The 12,500-nt window shown below is 38.0% G+C and overlaps 1 protein-coding gene across 7 annotated transcripts in view; it reads right to left on the reverse strand.

Annotated features, from left to right (window-relative positions):
• Nucleotides 1-12,500, reverse strand: part of Gpo1 (glycerophosphate oxidase 1) — a 125,461-nt gene that overhangs the window by 61,923 nt on the left and 51,038 nt on the right. Inside the window, exon 1 of one of the 7 annotated variants that reach the window (XM_076188434.1) lies at nt 7,788-7,864. The exons of 4 other annotated variants lie outside the window; for them this stretch is intronic. The gene's annotated coding sequence lies outside the window, so the exon portion shown is untranslated. 2 more of the 7 variants (XM_076188435.1, XM_076188436.1) reach the window with 2 other exon arrangements.

The following is a 12,500-nucleotide window of genomic DNA, read 5'->3' on the forward strand; positions in this document are numbered from 1 at the left end:
TCGTTTGAGACTACAGTGAAGTATAAATGCTGTATCGTTTCTCAGAGGATTGCCAGGTGGTCCTGTAATGGACCATACAGCTGGATTCTCCCTGTGCAGGGACATATTAAAAGGAACAAGACAGCTTTGTCTTTGCTAATCTAGCATAATTTCAGCTGCTGTCTACCATAATCCCGCTTGAGAAATCTAGTAACCCAACTCTCATCTATGCGTATGCAGACGATACCCCCATCCCTATCTGGCAACGTCGTCTAGTCACCAGTCTCAAGACGGTCTTTCTCGCTTGGACATGACAGTGCAATGCAGAAACGATCACAGCTTTCAAACTTAATTCCTAATATCACCATAAATTATAAACACCACGTGATTGGACGGAGTTGCCTGCCAAACTATCCTTATCCCAGGTGGAGATAGGAGCGCGGTCTTCACTCATATCGACTTGGGTTAAGAACAACTTACTTTCAGGCTGTTCGTAAGTCGAAAACGGTCTTTATTCATATCGACTTGGGTTACGAACAACTTACTTTCAGGCTGTTCGTAAGTCGAAAAAAATCGTAAGTTGAAAAAATCGTAAATCAAAAAAATTATGTACATTATAGTCAGCATACCATCGAGTTTCACTGTACACGTAGCCTATTCTAGTGCACTACCATATAAACGTATTTAAATGTTAAATGATGGAACAAGAAAACAAATACGCATACGTTAAGTCACTGCAACTTGCAGTGTTAGGAGTACGCACGGGCACGTCTTATCGGCATGAAGTTAGAGAACAGAAGAAGGCCGTGGTACCGCATAATTGGCGGGTGCCCCGTTTCTCAGCGCTGTGCTGCCAAGCACATTAAAATGGCAGAATTTAAACAAGCCTAAAGCTTCGTTGATACGAGGCAAGTTTATTAGCCGCTGGGTCTAGCTGCAAGTTAATTTACCCAGCACTAAGATAATCTGGAGTCAAGTTTACTAAATTTCCGTTGACATCGGGCAAGTAAAGAGGTATTTTTTCAAGTCGCTTTCAGCACTAGCAGCTACTAAACTAGCCCCGTATCAACGAGGTTTTACGAACTGCTTACAGCTCTGTTCGTATCTTCGAGAATTCGTAAGATGTTCGTAACTCGAAATCCCTTATATACGAAAGGAATGCGTACATTTAAACGCTTTCGTATACTGATAATTCGTATATACGAGGCTGGCGGAGTGGTCGCTAGGACAGTAAACTTGGTTCTGTACAGTATGTCCATAACTTTTTGTCCCTCTTTTCGTGCCACTGAAACATACGCCTTTCGTATGGAGAAAATTGTCCTCACTTTTTCTTCTTCGCACCTTCGAATCTACGTACATCGGAGTTTCATATATAAGGGACCCCCCCCCTGCCTTTGGGAGAATGCCCGCTTACATATGTGCTCGCTGAACCCATGTTTCGGTCACATGCCGGTTGTAGTATGAGGAGGCGTGATTAATCCATGAGGACAAACGCTACTGCAGCTCACGGCCACACTCACCCTTCTCCTCCGGCCTAGAGGATCATCCCTGTCAGGATCGTAGTCAGACCCCCGATCCATCCTCAGTGTCACCCATCATGGACGTTCCTTTATTCTCGTCCACTCTGAGTTATCTCTTTCGGAGATGATCTTGTGAGGAGGGTGGGGGGCGGGAGTGATTCTTCATATAAAAATACCCTTATAGTCCAAATCCAAAAATACGTTTTAACATAAGAACATAAGAATGAAGGAGACTGCAAGAGACCATAAGGCCTACACTAGGCAGCTCCGTATCCATCACCACCTGTCATCCCCATCCATAAAGTTGTCTAATCGTTTCTTAAAACAACTGATAGTTTCAGCGATTACTACATGGTTACTAAGTCCATTTCATGCGTCGACCAACCTGTTAGTAAACCAATTCTTGCCTATTTCCTTCTTAAATCTAAATTTGTCCAGTTAAAATCAATTACTGCGAGTCCTGCCCTGTTGTTTTAATATGATGACCTTGTTTGCATCACCCTTGTTAAAGCCTTTGATCCACTTGAACACCTTTATTAGATCACCCCGCACTCTACGTCTTTCCAGAGAGTGTAAGTTATGGTATCATTTTGGTCATTCTTCTCTGTACTGATTCTAGTGAATTGATGTCCATTCTGTAGGACGGAGACCAAAACTGTACAGCTAGATAGAGTTTGATAATTACTTCTGCACTTCTATTCGTTACCGTCCTAGCAATGAAACCTAATGCTTTGTTAGCTTTATTACTTGGTTTTCACCTGATTTCACGAGAGTAAATCAGTATATAGCCTGTATGACATTGCAGATTTATTTTTCAAAATATTAGGGAGGAATACCCTAATTAAAACTGAGCCCTTGCCGTTTTGAAAGCCAGTGCACTTCAATGAGAGGGTTTTGCTTTATATATATATATATATATATATATATATATATATATATATATATATATATATATATGCGTAAAAACCACCAAGGAACAAGAAAAACTGATGACCAAGCGCTTTCGTCTATTCAGACATCCTCAGGGTACCTATCAATGAAGATGTCTGAATAGACGAAAGCGCTTAGTCATCAGTTTTTCTTTTTCCTTGGTGGTTTTTCAGCATATTTAGAATCACGAGTAAATGTGATTTCTCATGCATATATATATATATATATATATATATATATATATATATCTATATATATATATGCGGAAAAAACACCAAGGAACAAGAAAAACTGATGACCAAGCGCTTTCGTCTATTCAGACATCCTCAGGGGACCTATCAATGAAGATGTCTGAATAGACGAAAGCGCTTGGTCATCAGTTTTTCTTTTTCCTTGGTGGTTTTTCCGCATATTTAGAATCACGAGTTTGTGATTTCTCATGCATATATATATGTATATATATATATATGTATATATATAATATATATATACATTTTATATGTGTATATATATATATATATACATATATACATATACATATATAATACACACGGGCAGAAAGGAAAAATAGAATGTTGTTGATATAGTTGTTGTTGGTGAATAATTCGCGGGAGCAGAGAAAAACAATATTTCAAAACAGAATAACGTAAACACTGAAGACTAATGGAATCGTCTAATCGATCACTTCCTTGAGACCCAAAGAGGGCGCCATGGCGGACTGAGTTTCCGCCGGTCTCGTTCCTCCAACACCTGAACATTGCCGGGAGCTACACCAGTAACTAAGCAAACTAGACGATCGCCTGGTGCAGCGTTTCTTAACCTGGGGTGTTGAAATAAATCTTAGGTGGTGCTGGGAAGTGCTGAATACGTGGCAGTACTTCTAGTAATCTGATGTTGACTAGAGTTAGAGGGTGCTCGACTACCTAGACCTAACTACAGGTGTGCCCTTAGGGTCAGAAAAGGTAAAGAAACGTTGTAAAATCTGGGAGGCACCAAATATATTCTACACACCCAAGATTTTTTTTTTTCTTTTTCTTTTTCTTACTAAATATAATCCTAGTAACAGAGAAAGAAGTGATGGCAACAATGTCGAAAAAAACAATAATAACCGTTGGAAGTGATTCGTTAAAATCTACTATGGTCTCATGTGATTACTCAAAAGTTATTGGGTTGGGAGAGGGGTGAGGGGTGTTGATGATCTAAAGAGCTGAATACCCTGGCACCAGCCCTGATTCATGGGCTGTCAGCTGAGCTATATCAAGCTGTCCCTGCACAGGATGTCCCCTTTAGCTGAATAAAATCGTGAACAGTGGTGAGAGGGCTGACATTGTGGTTCAAAGCTGCCGTATATTATACACTCTCATCAGTGTGACCTATGATTCCTTAGTCTTCGAAGACAGTGAGCCGCATCAAAGCCTGCCAATGGACAAAGAACTGAAGATGTCGGCCTGGAGTCCCAATACATTTTATTGAAATAGAGCGCTGTACCTTTCACTAATATTAACTGTTTTGGGGCACGATCATACAAAACTAAACCTGGAGAAGGCTTCTATCATGAGAAGGTAGAATTATATATGTTTTTATTCAAATTCATTTCTCTTAATATCTATAAAATCTACAGGCAATTTTCATTAGTTTGAGCCTATGATGTTCGTGAAATCCTACATTCTAACAGTAGAAAACGCTTGCTAAATCTGAATTTCGGGTTTGAAACTATGACTATGAGAGCTCAATCCTCTAAATGTGTCTGGCTGGGACTAGGAACGAATTATAAAAGATGGAGCGGGGGTCGGTGGGGGGGGGCGTGGGAAAAGGTCGTCTTCGGCAGACTGAGGTATGACGCATACTCCTGTCTGGTTGGACCGCCTCCTCCCTGACCTGCCCATGATGCAGCCTAATCTGGATCGATCGGAAGCCTCTTCGGCGAGTCCATTTGCTTCTTCGGCAGGAATTTTCGTGTCGACCCTGCCTCTGTAAGGCTAATACATACATACATACATACATATATATATATATATATATATATATATATACATACATACATACACACACACACACACACACACATACACACACACACACACACACACACACACACACACACACACACACATATATATATATATATATATATATATATATATATATATATATATATATATATAATGTGCAACACTGAATGGGTCCTAGTGATCAGATATACATTTTTATCAACCACAATACACTTTAATCCTAAGCCATCAATATCGAGGGAGACTTGAGAGGACGAACATGCAGAAATTGAAACGTGGTACGGCCAAGGACTTTAACCTGGGCTAGCACGTGACAAGTGTTAGTGACTTAGCCGATTGTTCCATCTCTCTTGATGACGCAATTGGCTAAGTCACTAACATTTGTCACATGGTAGCCCAGGTTCGAGTCCTTGGCCGTACTACGTTTCAATTTCTGCATGCTGGCCTCCTTGAGTCTCCCACTATGTTAACTGGCTTAGAACTAAAGTGTATTGTGGTTGATAATTATATATATATATATATATATATATAATACATATATGATATATATATATTTGTGTGTGTGTGTGTGTGTGTGTGTGTGTGTGTGTGTGTGTGTGTGTGTGTGTGTGTGTGTGTGTGTGTGTGTGTGTGTGTGTATGTGTGCGCGCGCGCGCGCGTGCGTGCACGCCGAGAAAGGGAGGAGGAGGGAGGAAGGGAGAGTGTCCGTCAATCCTGTTCAGTCCTGTTCAGTCCTGTTGCACATTCTCAAGCTGTCAAGTAACACCACTGGCCCAGAATATCAATTGGTCTCTTACCGTGGCGGTCACCTGGACTGATTATTTTCTTCATTGCTATATCTATCTATCTATCTATCTATCTATATATATATATATATATATATATATATATATATATCTATATATATATATATATATATATATATTTTTTTTTTTTTTTTTTTTACTGCAACATACTACTGCCAGAAACCGACTGAAACCGATGATGACATAAGAGTAGCAGAGTCATCAACAGCTCCTCGAATAAACAAACCGATTGACTCAATTAATCAACAGTGTTTTCATTGACAAGGTTTCTCGTATTTATGTTTGGTTTTATATTTTTGTTATAAAAATGGACTACACAATTATTTTTTAGAAAAGAGTTTTTCCTTTGTGATATGAATGTATATTGCTGTTTTGTTTTTGTTTTTTTGTGCATAACCTAAATAATAAGTTCAATTTTTTTGCTGATCTTGTTTCACTGTTCCTGTATCTATGATGGATGACTGTGAACTTTTTGTAGTATGGAAATAAGGGGGTAAATGGAGAAATACATCAACCCGAAGGGATTAATGGTGGACGAAAAGTTGAGAATCCCAGATGTAAGGTCTAAATGGAGAGATTGTTATAAATGAAGATGCAGAGTATTCCATAAAGATGAAACAAGAAGAATTGGTAATGATTATCTACGAACAGGATGAAAAGAGGCGAGGAAATATAGGACGAGAGGATCAAATTTACGAGTACCAGAAACAGAGAAAGACATAGAAAGACAAACATACATAGACACACATTCACAACAGCTACTCCAGCAGTATTGCTACTCTACGAGCCGTTACTCCATCTCTTTTTTTTTTAAGGTCACAGCATTACCCATAGATCGGTCATATATCAGCTCTCATTCGGGTGGGTAATAGCTGTCGATCACGAGTCCAACGCGTGATCCTAGATCGTGGTGAATTTCGCACACATACACAGGGAGGGAGAGAGAGAGAAAAGAGAAGAGAGAGAAAAGACAAGAGAGAGAAAGAGAAGAGAGAGAAAGAGAAGAGAGAGAAAAGACAAGAGAGAGAAAGAGAAGAGAGAGAGAGAGAGAAGAGAGAGAGAGAGCTTGCGTGTGGTCCCACTCATACTGAGAGGCCCATGACTGTACGGTATTGAAAATTTACCAAATCTCTTTTGTGACAGCTCTTCATTACCTGCGGCCACACCGACTTATTCTTACCTTCAGAAGCTGGTTAATCCCACTGATATGATAATCCTTCCAATTCTACCGACAATTTATAATTTTTAGTGGTTGCCGACTGGCGATTTTATTCGGGTATACAATTACATGCAAGCTGCCCCACAAAGCAGAAATAATATTCATCACATCAGTTGGTTTGGTGAAGAGGGATTTCATTTCCTATGGAGGTTTCAATCGGGGACAACTTATATTGATGATTTTAATTTCTCTCTACATTTGGGCAAAATTTCCGTACGAACGGTGAGGTAGCCAAGCCTTAGGTGTGATGGCGTCTCCGCCCCGCCCCTCCTTCAACCGTTTTAGAAAAAATATTTTGTTGTTTCAATGTCTCATACAATGATTCCATGTTGGCTCGTTTTTTTTTCGATCTTCTTCCCTTACACACACAATACATATATGTATGTATATGTATATATATATATATATATATATATATATATATATATATATATATATATATATATATATATATATATATATATATTGCATCCAGCCTTTCTATATATCTCGAGTCATGTCGGCAGCCTTTCCCCACTGCAAAATCCTGTGCGCTACTCTACAGTCAACACGACTATCTCCTACAGAACTTGCCCGTTCCATGGCCTTCGGTTTGGTTCCCAACCAACATGTTGCCGTGGGTCTTGGGATAGTAATGATTTCCAGATTTGCCACGGCCCCATACAAATTGAGTGTACACATTCTCAAGTTGGATGATGACTTATTAGTCACATTTTAATTTAGAGGAACAGCGGGTCACGTACTATCTAGAAATACGGTATCATACTTAGGGTGTCAAACAAATAAAGTCAATAATACATTAATAACGAAACAAACAAATCAATCAATTATATTATTAACTATTCAATTAACAAGATAAACGCATCGATTTTTGGGTCATTTGACTTGCTAATATGTGACACTATACACGCGGTAGATAACCTTTTGACTGCCAAGATCGATTTAAACGTTCTAATTTGTCTGCTACTAACCGATTTAATTCAGTCAAAGGAAACTCCAGTAATAAATCAAGAAACAATATATACACTAGCTAGTCATGCACCACTAGTCAAGCAGACATACTTTAACAAATTGTCGGTCAACAATGAAAGAAAAAAAATGTCACACATCGATGATCGTCACGATAAGACCGACAGATTTGTACCTTAGAACATGATTACGCAACATACATGATAGATAAACTCTTACCTCTCAATGCCGGTCACATCTGCTAAATATATATATTACTTATATCAATAAAAATATATTACTTTTCTCGATCCATTAATTTGGAAGTCGAGGTCCCTCATTCTACACTTAGCAGCCCCGCACAAATACACACCTTTTCGTCACAAAATCTTGCGTTAAACTAAGAGTTACACCTCTCCTCATCACGTAGGGGAATGCCGTTCGCAATGACGGAGGTGTCGAATGGCGAATTTTACACGGACTTGGGAGTTCATTTCTCTGGGTCGCGGAGGTATTTCCTGTTCGATTCACAACCCGTGCTTATAAAATGCAGTATCTTTTTTTTTAAGATAAGTGATATTGTGAGACTTTGACGAACTTAAGAATACACTAAGAGGAAAAGTGTTATTCATTCGGTAACTGGCAACCTGCATCCCCCCGTTTACAGCCTTGACCATTAGTTTTTGCATATGCACTGTGACTATAGAAAGATATTGTAGAACCAATTTGAAAATGCTCCACTGGAACAAGGCATCCCCTATGCATGTATATTTTGTTCACGCTTCCTAAAATATATACTTATGAATTTATGTGTTGCATGTATACATGGTAGATACATAATTTTCTTTTTCTGATTAAAATACAGTAAAAGTGAGTGATGTGAATGGCAAGGTGTTTCCTGGTGTCATAGAAATGTAAGTTTTCCGTCTTCATAGCAACACTATTCATGTACCATCACTCCGTCTGTCCAGCATTTCGCAATCAAATTCTGCAGGGAAAGGCACCATATTTTCATATATATATATATATATATATATATATATATATATATATATATATATATATATATATATATATATATATATATATATATATACACACAAATATTTACATATATGTATATACTTAAACATATATATATATATATATACAAATATTTACATATATATGTATATATATACATAATATATACATATATATATATATATATATACAGTATATATATATATGTATATATATATATATGTATATATATATACATATATATATATATACATACACACAAATATTTACATATATGTATATACTTAAATGTATATATATATATATATATATATATATATATATATATACACAAATATTTACATATATATATGTGTATATATATATATATATATATATAATATACATACATATATATACAATATAAATAAATATATATATATATATATATATATATATATGTGTGTGTGTGTATACACACACACACACACACACAAGACAACACACACACACACACACACACACACACACACACACACACACACATATATATATATATATATATATATATATATATATATATATATATATATATATATATGTATATATATACTGCATGTGTGTGTCATCTAATTGATTTACCTATCTGCAATATACCGGATAAAAGCTCCACACGTGTGTGTGTGTGTTTTATCTTATGGTTTTTACCTAACTGTAAAATACAGGATAAGAACTACGCTCGTGAGATTTCGTCAGCGTGTGTACAATATCAAGTGCGTAGACGCTGGTATCGTATTTACATATACGAATACACACACACATACACACACGAACAATGTATGAATTAAAATATAAAGACGATAATTGGAAATCTATGATAAAGATCAAGTTGGAACTGTACAGTACATGGATTTTAGACTAGGTATAATAAATTGGAGAGTAAGACACGGGACCCAACGAGCGTTGCTTTTGTCCTGTGTACTACAGTCAGGTAAGTACAATTAGGTAAAAAAACACATACTCAAATTGGGTAGATATGATAAGGGGAGTCCCCCAAGGCTCTATATTATTTGCTGTTTATATAAACGACATGTATGAAGGCGTGGAATGTTTTATGAACTTCTTTGCAGATAATGCGAAACTATTGAAGAGAGTAAGTACAGAAACAGATTGCAAATCTTTTCAAGAAACCTGATCAAAGTCTGGAAATGGAGTACAAATAACGAAGTGAATTTCAAAAATAAAAAATGTAGTATAATGGAATTTGGAAAAAGCAAAAATAGAACATCGGGTCAATATAAAATTGGTACAAAGGAAGTTATAAAAGTAAACTCAGAAAGGGACCTAGGAGTAATTATCTCAAACGACATGACACCAGACAAACATGTTAACAAAATAGTTGGAGAGACATAACATAATAGATCAATGAAAGTGGCCTTTGAATACAAGGATGAGGAAATGGTAAAGAAGATACTAGTTACACTGGTAAGACCAAAATTGGGATACGCAGCGTCTCTATGGACATCTTGTACAAAAAAAAAAATAAAATAAAATAAGATCAAATAAAATAAACTACAAAGAATTCAAAGAGCAATGGCAAAGATGGCACCAACACTTTGCAAGTTGACATACGAACAAAGATTGGACAAACTAAACTTATCAACCCTAGAACAAAGAAGAGAAAGATGATTTGATAACCATCTACAGAATTATGAAAGGGATGGAAATTCTTGATAGGGATGACCTACTAAAATGGGACAGAAGAAATACAAGGGGACACGAGAAGAAACTTAAGACAGTTACAGATGAGATATGAAAAAAATAGCTTTCCACACAGAGTAATAGATACATGGAACAAACAAAAAGAGGAAACAGTGAGTGCTAAAACTATACATGATTTTAAGAAAGAACTGGATGCAGAAAGATACAACTGTGGGTCACTACGAGCATAGCTCTCCTCCCGCAAAATACAACTAGGTAAATACAACTTGGTAAATACACACGCTCACGCACGCGCGCGCACACGCACACACACACATACACTAGATGGCGCGGTGGTAGAGTTCCCGGCTACTACTACGGCGGCCCGGGTTCGAATCCTGCCCAGGGCTGAAATAATTTCAGTATCGCTGCGCTGCGAGTCGTTACTCCAACTCTCGTGGGCGGGGAGTTGAATGTGTGCGTGCGTGTAAGGTCACAGTATTACCCATAGATCGGTCATATATGAGCTCTGAGCTCTCCTCCAGGAGGGAAATAGCTGTTGATCACGAGTCCAGCACGTGATCCAAGACCATGATGAATCACACACAGTACAACTGACAACACTGAAAGAAGAAGGAACAGAGATAAGGTCATTCGTTTCACACGTGCCAAAAAAAAAAAAAAAAAAAAAAAATCAGATGCAGAGAGGCCGAGAGGCCAGTAGACTCCCCCCCCCCCAAAAAAAAAAAAAAAACATAGTTAAGGCCAGATATTTAATTGGGTACTATTTTTCTTTTTCTTTTTTTCCGAAAGTCTACATGACTAAATCGCGAGTGGGCATGGTGGACATTACATCTCTCACTCCACCCCTCCATTACGTCATGAGGACGTATTTGTATGTAAGAACCGATTAGGAACCTTAAATTTAGGAGGAGAAAATATCCCACCCTCCAGTTCAGGATTCCATTAGAGGAATATTTTTAGGATTTTTAACACATAAATGTTCCTTCACGAAACGAGGTAGCGGAACCTTGACTTGTATTACGAAGTGTTAGACAGGGCCCCCGTCAAGGGATACGAACATAATCGCGGGCACTCGGCGTGTATCACGCGAGGATTAGTCATTCAAAAACAGACCCCAATCATAACAGGTAGGTTTAAGTGGTTCAGTGAAATATCATTGGAAATTATGAAAATATTGAAATAGTAGGTAGTAACCTTTATATGTACTAGGATCCCCATTACAGGTGGGATAGTGGAGCTAAACAGACAATATGACACTAGATGCTTATTGATCGTAAGAATCCTGTGTATTCGGTTGTATGAACCTATATTTATAAATCGCCATAGGAAGGGATTATGGCCGAGAATGTCCTCTCCCAAAGATAAAAATTATATGGTTAGATTATTAGGTGGATAAGGTTAGATTATTATGTATCCTTGTACCGTAGCCACATTGGAACACGAGAGGGCATCCAAAGTCCGATAAATCTTCTTCACTCGATGTGAAATCCCCACCGTGTTGCTCGCTGCTCGCTGGCAATACTGACGTCATCAGTTGCCCTAGCGGTGGAAAATGTAACTACGACATTGAAAAGTTCGTCTGCTACCAGGCACTTTTAAGATAATGCTATTTGGATAAAATCAAGCAAGACTATAAAAGGCTGGAAACATGCATTTTAGTGTTCTACCTTCTAAGTTATATTTTCATGCATGTAATAACAAAAAGTAAAGAAATCTAAAACCTTCTCAGTTGACCTTTGAATTCTTGCTGCCCTAATCCATTCATTTCTGTGGCACTCCCTAGTCAGTGGTGAAGGAGGCGTACAAAAACGTAGAGAGGAAACGCACACTAACAAAATTACTAGGAAATACACGTGTATGTAAATACAATGGAAGCAAGAACTCAACAACAAATGGATACCAACTCTCTCTCTCTCTCTCTCTCAACATTATTAGCTATCCATCGCCGCCGACAGTGTTGTCACAGCACGGTTCGAGAGTGGACACACATGTGCGCGTGCTGGTCGATGCGGGAACCGAGGGTCTTGGGGCACGTGGGGCATGCGGATGTCGTCATTGGGTGTTGCTTCTCCTCATGATGCGGGCCTACTTTGACTGTAGACGAGTCTCTTGTAGGGCTTCGACTGTTTCAGGAAAGGTAGAGGGCCATCCAGTACGGTCTAGGTCCATAATCTTGCCCAAATTGAAGATTTTCATTAGATAGTCGTTCTACTTTTTTTTTCTTTTTTTTTCTAACGTCCTTTTTGGCGAGCTCCTGTCAACAGCTCTGAATGGAAGATGTTTTTGGAAAGACAGACATGCGAATAAGGAGGCCAACCCATTGCAACTGTGTTTTGATAAGTGATGCTGGTGCAGTTCG

Source organism: Oratosquilla oratoria, chromosome 7 (genome assembly GCF_046742065.1).
Source record: "Oratosquilla oratoria isolate Oo_2021 chromosome 7, ASM4674206v1, whole genome shotgun sequence".
Taxonomy (NCBI): domain Eukaryota; kingdom Metazoa; phylum Arthropoda; class Malacostraca; order Stomatopoda; family Squillidae; genus Oratosquilla; species Oratosquilla oratoria.